Here is an 8710-nt window from a genome sequence, read left to right as displayed (position 1 = left end):
TCTGGTTCTTCTGGAAATTTTATTCTGGCCTCTTTGCTTGATAGGTACTGCATCCCGGTGACCCGTCTCGTCAAGCCGCTCTACATTTCTTCGGTCAACGGAGTCAAGTTGCAAGTTGCTTATGAACATTGGACTGCATCACGAGAAAATTGAATTTTTGGTTCTGCCCAACTGCACCTCTGAAGTCCTCCTCGGTCTGCCATGGCTTCAGCATCATTCTCCCACCCTTGACTGGACCACCGGGGAGATCAAGAATTGGGGTCCTGCTTGCCGCAAGAAATGCCTCACGTCTGCTCCCAGCCCCGTCTGTCGGGCCTCAGTGTTCCCTCCTGTGCCTGGTCTCCCCAAGGCCTATCAGGACTGTGCCGTGCCTCCTCATAGCCCCCGTCCTGGTGACACTCTGCCCTGTGCCAAGCCTCACCCTCTGCCCCCCCTCCCCATTCCCACTCCTTTTGAACTGTCTGCCGTTCATGAGCATACCCAGGACTTCACTGTCCCCCAGAAGTAGACTCTACAATCGCTCCCAATGTCCTCGTCCCATGTGGAGCGACATCCCGACAAAAAGAGGGGGAGACCTAAGGGGGGGTACTGTTACGCCGAGCGCTCCGGGTCCCTGCTCCTCCCCAAAGCGCTCGCGGCGTTTCTCTCCCTGCAGCGCCCCGGTCAGACCCGCTGACCGGGAGCGCTGCACTGACATTGCCGGCGGGGATGCGATTCGCACCCGTATCCTGTTCGTAAGACACCAAAAAGCTATGTGGTAAGCTTGTGGGGGTGTAAGGTATATGGGGTGTAGCTGTGTGATGACTAAAGGGTGTTTGGTTAACCCTTAACCCTCATGATGCCAGGGTGGGGCTTCTCTGTATATACTTGTCCTATCACCATCTGTCCCAAGAGCGATAGGGAGGGATAATAAATGATTGTCAAGAACCGGAGGTTTCAGAAAACTGTCGGAACTTTTACTGCAGGTTTTATGCAGAGTTAAACAGGAACAGTCTTTGTACAAGAAGAGTTTATTAGGATCCTGACAGTTGGTTGGGACCTTGTGAGTTTTAAGCTCTTGAGATTTATATGCGCTGTTCCACTGGATTTAGGGGATTGAGTTTAGGTCCAGCGGTCACGCAGACTTTAGCGGGGAGTTGTATTGTAACTCACGATTTGGTAAATTGCGGTATTGTCAGGCTTCGGCCTGGTCTTGTCTTTGAAAGTTGCACGGATCTCTCCTCTCTGCTAGTCTGGAACCCAAGAGAGCAAGGATTGGCTGGCAGCTCCCTTATATGGGCAGGGGCTGGCCTTGAGCTCATTGGTCCATACCATCGGTCAGTCACTTTACACAAGGGATTATGGTTTAACATGTGACCACACATGTGACCTAGGAAGGTCCTTTTGCATACCCTAAGAGAATTAACATTAGTCACATGACCGAAGGCCCTGCGACACTATATACACAATTAAATATACACACACAAGCATCACAAAATGAAAGGAGAAAGAGGTGACTAGGGGCTATCCCACCAGGAGGACCCTACCAGAACGGAGTAACTCTGGATTTGGGAACACCATACAAGGTACGGTATACTATACGGTACCGGGACACCACACATACCTACCTCGCTACCTGCCTACCTGCCCTTTTACTGTGCAGGAGTGCATTATAACAGTTCAGGGCCTATAGATGAGGAGATTGTGTAGAGGAGGGGAGGGCACTGTAAAAATGCAGAGTGTAACATGTTTTTCTTACATATGTTTTGGCTTGAAGAAGTCGATATGGCAGACTGATACGGACAGAGAAGAAAACGAAAAAGGACGACACTAATCAGAAAAAATGTTGATTGTGAGTCCTCAAATGTAACTGTAATCATTCATTTGGTATACACATCCTGTGTACAGCTGGTGTCTATCTCTATATGGCCCTGTATATAATCACTTATATATGCTGGTATCTACCGCTATATGGGAACTGTATAAGGGAATACTACTGTGTATATAGTAGTTAAATTCAGTACAGTATTTTGTTATTATCCAGTTATTGTGTAGTGGTATACATTTACTCCTTATATACAGGTATTATTGGTCATGGAAAATTATCTTACTTATGTTATATATATTTCATTTTATTTTGTATGTAGAAGTGGTGCATGAGGAGGGATTTGAGTAGGGCAGGGCAGAGGTGTGGCCAGGGGCCGACTGGGGGCCCTTGTTTTATTTTGTACGGGAGCCCTGAGTGTTGTCAGTCCGCCCCTGGTGGTTAGGCCTAGGTCTCCCTTAGGACACCAGACACTCTTAGGTCTTGACTGTGCTGCTCCTCAGCAAGAACTCAACAGACAGAACTAGCTCCTCCCTGGGATTATAAGGGAGCAATTTGGAGGGGTCCTATAGAACCCCCCCCCCCCCCCCCCCCCCCCCCCATCAGCAGCCATCAAAGCCCGGACAACACCCTAATGGCTGTGATAGCAAACATGCAGGGCGTCAGGTACATCCTGGTGCCTTAAGGCCCAGACACCGAGGACATACCTGTATGCCCTGCATCCTAAAGAGATTAAATGGGCACTTTCAGATACCAAAACTTTTGATATGTTGTAAAACATTGCAAAACAATATTATGTTTATTATATTTTATGAATTGCTTTCATCAGAAAATTTTGAGGAGTTCATGCTAAAAAAAGCTCTTCTTGCATGGACACATACCAGTTCGGCTGTGCCCAGCAGTCATTGCCTACATCATAGACCCAGGTTTGATTGACAGCAGGTCCAGCACGGCTGTGCTCGCTCCCGGCCCCTTCACAGGGTAGGTAAACTGCACTGCCACACCAGAACGCCACACCGGAGCTGACATCAGAGCACTCCTACCATCGCTGATACTGTGAGTGCTAGGAGCGCACAGGGAAATACAGCTGATGTTGGCTGGTGCAGCTTCCGGGATCGCGGTCGCATCAGCCCTCACTCCACCGCTCATATAGCCGCTGGCCAATGTTCACATCTCTCACTCCCATAGCTGCCTGCCCCACCACTCACATGTTTGCCCACCACCACTCACATCTCTGCCTACCCGCCGCTTACATCTACCCTAGGGTTAGCAATACTACAAGTCCCAGCATTCCCTGACAGTGTGGTCATGCTGGGAAATGTCATTTTGCTAATGCTAAGGGAGTTGTAACCATCTGCCTGCTCACATCTCCCCCAAGCATTAGCAAAACTACAACTCCCAGCATGTCCTGACATACTAAGGGAGGGGGCTGAGGCCTACATAGTGAGGCTACGCCCCCTCCCTTGGAGAGGAATTCAAGCAAGTGAGCAACAATAAAAGTTTAATAGAAAAAAAAAAAATAGGTGCTAGACACATAACAATTAGATGTACATGTCAGGATTAGGTACTGAGCAATATATTTTAAAAAATAATAATAATTTTGTTGGATCTGACAGGTACGCTTTAAAGAGTTTTATGCCAGGAATAGTTGAGGGTATTGGATATAAATTGGTGGGTTCATCAATATCACTCATGTTATTCCACATTTTCTAGAGGGGTTTCTGTTCTCTTTCACCGAAAATGTGAAGAGAGGGAAGTAGTAATAGATAGGGAGGGCAGATTTATTATTTTGTATGTTAAAATAGACAGAACGTGTGATGGCATTTGTTTATAATCCACCCCCTTTTAGGTAAACAAGATAATAAGGGAAATAAGAAATAATTACATCTTAAATATTGTGGGATTGTTCTAATGATTGTTAAAAAATTAAATAAATACATTTTATTATTATCAAATCATCAAAGATGATCAAAATGGAGTCACATCAGGTTCTGTTCATAGCAGATACGTAACCATGGCAACTCCAAGAACCAAAGAGTCGATGTGACATCATGTGATGTCATCATAGAACTCTGGAGGCATTACATTGCTCTGACAGCGCCCAGACCTTCATTCTGTAGATTGTTACAGAGCGATTTGCTATACTTTTGCAGTATTTGCCTTTTGTGCCTTTTTCTTCATCTGCTATGGAGATTAAAGGATTGGGGTTCATCCCCCTCTTCATGGCCCTCTGGTGTATGGTCTGGATCTCCACCAGCTACACCATCACCATCATCCAAGGCCATACTACTTCCCCCCTGATCTATATCAGTGATATGGGGGTTTTCTTTCCTGAACAGATCCCATTCTGTATAGGATTTATAGGGATGGCCATTGCCTCTGTGGGTCTGGCATGGCTGAATTATAGATTCATCTTGTTCCATCATGAAGCCTTTGGACCCCGTCAGCCATTGATCCAGAAGACCCTACTAGTCATCGCTTGGTCATCCTGTGTCATGACTGTCATCATGTCATTATTTTCAACAACAGACTACCCGATGATTCATCGCATCGCTGCCATCGCTACATTCATCTGTGCTGGAATATACAACATGTGGCAATCCATCCTCCTGTACAAAGTACCGGGAGCATCAAGAGTCATCTGCCATGTAAGAGCCATCTTCTCTTCTATGGCTCTTGCCTGTGTCTTTCTTATTATAGGAACTGGGTTTGTTGTATACATCCAACTGTTTGCTGGAGAATGTGAAGAGATGATTGAAGCCTTTGTCAAAATCATCGAGTGGTCAATTCTGGTCCTCATCCTGCTGACAAATGTGACTTTCTATTCCATCATGGAACACCTATTGTTCACCATGTCCAGGAACACCTGCAGCATCTCCCTAAGGGTTTGGATCGATGCCTTTGGGGTATAGAGGACCATGCAGAACATCATAAGAACCTGTCATCTGTATGTTGGAGTTGGAATTTCACGCCACAGCCCAGAACTTACTACTGAAACAACTAGAACTGCGGCAACTCTAGAGATAAAGACCTAGAGCCAAGAAATCCAACGGCACCAACCTCTCTCCATAACATCAAGATGGAGGAATAGAACAGATTGTTATGTTCTTATAGTAAATGTCTTATTTAAAAAATGCATAAATAAATGAAAAAATTATGCAAACCTTCTGTTCTTCTTTGTAGTCCTAAACTCCTTAGATGTATATTAATATGTGTATCTTAATTTTTATTGGGGCTGCACAATATGTCACAATCACATCAGTAATTTTGGGGTTTGTGATATAGCGATTTTACCCTTTGCAAAATTTAGCGAAAAACAATGAGCCACATGCTGGAGGGTCTGCACAGCACGGGAGCCGACAAACAGGTGAAACACACCTGCCACCACAGGCTCGCCTCCCCTGCGGTGCGGGCTGACCCCTCCAGCGAGCGCCTCCCTGTTTCTCCTCCCAGCAGTGCCTAGCGCTGGAAGGAGGTGTCCTAACCCCTCCTCAACTGGCTGCTGCTGTATATATGTGGTGCAGCCGTGCAACGGGACTATAAAGCAAACTCAGGAGTGGAGCTCGCTTTATACTGGCTAATGCTGTGCAATATCGATCAGGTGAGTTCCAACATTAACCCTTAAGATGCCTCAATTAAAGTTGTTGCCTCAAACAAGTACTAGTAGCTCCGGGTGCCGCTCACAAGGGGGGTGCCAGGGGCTGACTGACCCGCTGCCGCCGCCACCGCCACCACTACTGAGGATCCGGGACACTCGTCCCAGATCCCCAGCAGACAACGGTGCCTTCTCTTGTATGCGCGATACACGCACATACAGGAGAAGGTGTCCCCTCTGTGTGAGCCGCATCTGCAGCTACACAGAGGAGACGTGACCTTCGCCCCCACACAGTACAGGCGAGGGGAGAAGACGCGGGCCCTGCAGCTGAGGAGATCGCTGCGTGGGATATCAGGTGAGTATCCTTTTTTTATTTATTTTTCTCAACTCTGCATACACCTATGGGGAAGGGGAGGGAGGGGCGGTTACTCTACATATACCTATGGGGGAGTGGGGGTTACTCTACATATACCTATAGGGGAGGGGGGGTTACTCTACCTATACCTAAGTGGAGGGGGGGGTTACTCTACATATACCTATGGGGAGGGGGGGTTACTCTCTACATATACCTATGGGGAAGGGGAGGGGGTACTCTATATATACCTATGGGGAAGAGGAGGGGGGTTACTCTACATATACCTATGGGGAAGGGGAGGGGGGTTACTCTACACATACCAATGGGGGAGGAGGGGTTACTCTACATATATACCTATAGGGGAGGGGGGGTTACTCTACATATACCTATAGGGGAGGAGGGGGGGGTTACTCTACATATACCTATGGGGGAGGGGGGGTTACTCTACATATATATCTATAGGGAAGGAGGGGGGGTTACTCTACATATACCTATGGGGGAGGTGGGGGGTTACTCTACATATATACCTATAGGGGAGGAGGGAGAGGGGGGTTACTCTACATATACCTATGAGGGAGTGTGGGTTACTCTACATATACCTATAGGGGAGGGGGGTTACTCTCTATATATACCTATGGGGAAGGAGAGGGGGGGTTACTCTACATATACCTATGGGGAAGGGGAGGGGGGTTACTCTACATATACATAAGGGGAGCGGGGTTACTCTACATATACCTATGGGGGAGGGGGGGTTACTCTACATATATACCTATAGGGGAGGGGGGTTACTCTACATATACCTATAGGGGAGGAGTGGGGGCAGTTACTCTACGGGGGTTACTCTACATATATACCTATAGGGGAGGAGGGGGGAGGTTACTCTACATATACCTATGGGGGAGGGGGGGGTTACTCTACATATATACCTATAGGGGAGGAGGGAGAGGGGGTAACTCTACATATACCTATGAGGGAGGGGGGGTTACTCTACATATACCTATAGGGGAGGGGGGGGTTACTCTCTATATATACCTATGGGGAAGGGGAGGGGGGTTACTCTACATATACCTATGGGGAAGGGGAGGGGGGGTTACTCTACATATACCTATGGGGAAGTGGAGGGGGGGTTACTCTACATATACCTAAGGGGAAGGGGAGGGGGATTACTCTACATATACCAATGGGGAAGGGGAGGGGGGGTTACTCTACATATACAAATGGGTAAAGGGAGGGAGGGTTACTCTACATATACCTATGGGGAAGAGCTGCATATACCTATGGGAAAGGGGGGTGTATTTGCATATACCTATGGGAAAGGGGGTGTAACTGCATATACCTATGGGGAAGAGGGGGGGATGCAGCTGCATACAAGTATGGGAAAGAGGGGCGTGTAGCTGCATATACCTATGGGAAAGGGGGGGTGTAACTGCATATACCTATGGGAAAGGGGGGTGTATCTGCATATACCTATGGGAAAGGGGGGTGCATCTGCATATACACCTATGGGAAAGGGGGGGTGTAACTGCATATACACCTATGGGAAAGAGGGGGGGTGTAACTGCATATACCTATGGGAAAGAGGGGGGGGTGTAACTGCATATACCTATGGGAAATAGTGGGGGTGTAACTGCATACACCTATGGGAAAGGGGGGGTGTAACTGCATATACCTATGGGAAAGAGGGGGGTGCAACTGCATATACCTATGGGAAAGAGGGGGGTGTAACTGCATATACCTATGGGAAAGAGGGGGGTGTAACTGCATTTACCTATGGGAAAGAGGGGGGGGTGTAACTGCATATGCCTATTGGAAAGAGGGGGGGTTGTACCTGCTTATACTTATGGGAAAGAGGGGGGGAGGTAGCTCTGCCTATACCTATGGGGAAAGGGGAGGAAAGGGGGGGGGGGTAACTGCCTATACCAATGGGGAAGAGGGGGGTAACTCTGCCTATACCAATGGGGTAGTGGGTGTAACTCTGCCTATACCAATTGGAAAGAGGGGGGGATCTGCCTATACCTATGGGAAAAAAGGGGTTTAACTCTGCCTATACCTATGGGAAACGGGGGGAGGTTTTGTTTTTTTTAACTCTGCCTATACCTACGGGGAAAGGGGGTGGGGGTCTCTGCTGCCTATACCTAAGGAGAAAGGGGGGTTAGCTATGTTCCTATACCTATTGGGAAGGGGGTTTAACTCTGCTACCTAACTTTATACCTGGATGCCTAACTACTTACCTACATACCCAACTACCTAACTATGTACATACCTGGCCTTCATACATGGCTGCCTAACTACCTAGCTAGCCCCCTACCTACCTAACTTGTCACCTACCTACATATCTGGCTTCCTGATCTACCTACCTAGTTACCTATTTACCTGGCTACCTACCTACCTGCCCGTTTACTGTGCAGGACACCAAGGAGGGCATTATTACAGTTTGAGGGTCTTTAGATGGAAAGATTGTAGAGGAGGGAAGGGCACTGGAAAAATGCAGAGTCTGACATGTTTTTCCTGCAGATGTTAAGAGATCCACATGGTGGTCTTATCCAGATGGAGAAGAAAAGGAAAGAGGACGCTGCTGATCAGAAAATACGTAATTGTGAGTCCCAAAATGTAACTGCAATCACTTATATGGTATACAAATCCTGTGTACAGCTGATATCTACCGCCATATTGTCCTGTATATAATCACTTATACAGATCCTGTATAGTATACTGGTCTGTGTATAGTGGTTTTATTCAGTGCAGTATGGTGGTATTATCCAGTTATTGTGTGGTGGTATGTATTTACTCCTTGTATACCAGTATTATTGGTCATGGAAATTTACCCATGTTAAAGTGTTTCTTATATATATATATATATATATATATAAATTTTAGTTTATTGTGTGTAGGATTTAGGTGGAATAGGAGTGTGGCAGAAGATTGACGAGCTGAAGAGCCTAGTAGGGGCCCTTGC

Source organism: Hyla sarda, chromosome 4, assembly GCF_029499605.1.
Source record: "Hyla sarda isolate aHylSar1 chromosome 4, aHylSar1.hap1, whole genome shotgun sequence".
NCBI classification, from domain to species: Eukaryota; Metazoa; Chordata; class Amphibia; order Anura; family Hylidae; genus Hyla; species Hyla sarda.
Note: the sequence above shows the minus strand (reverse complement) of the source record.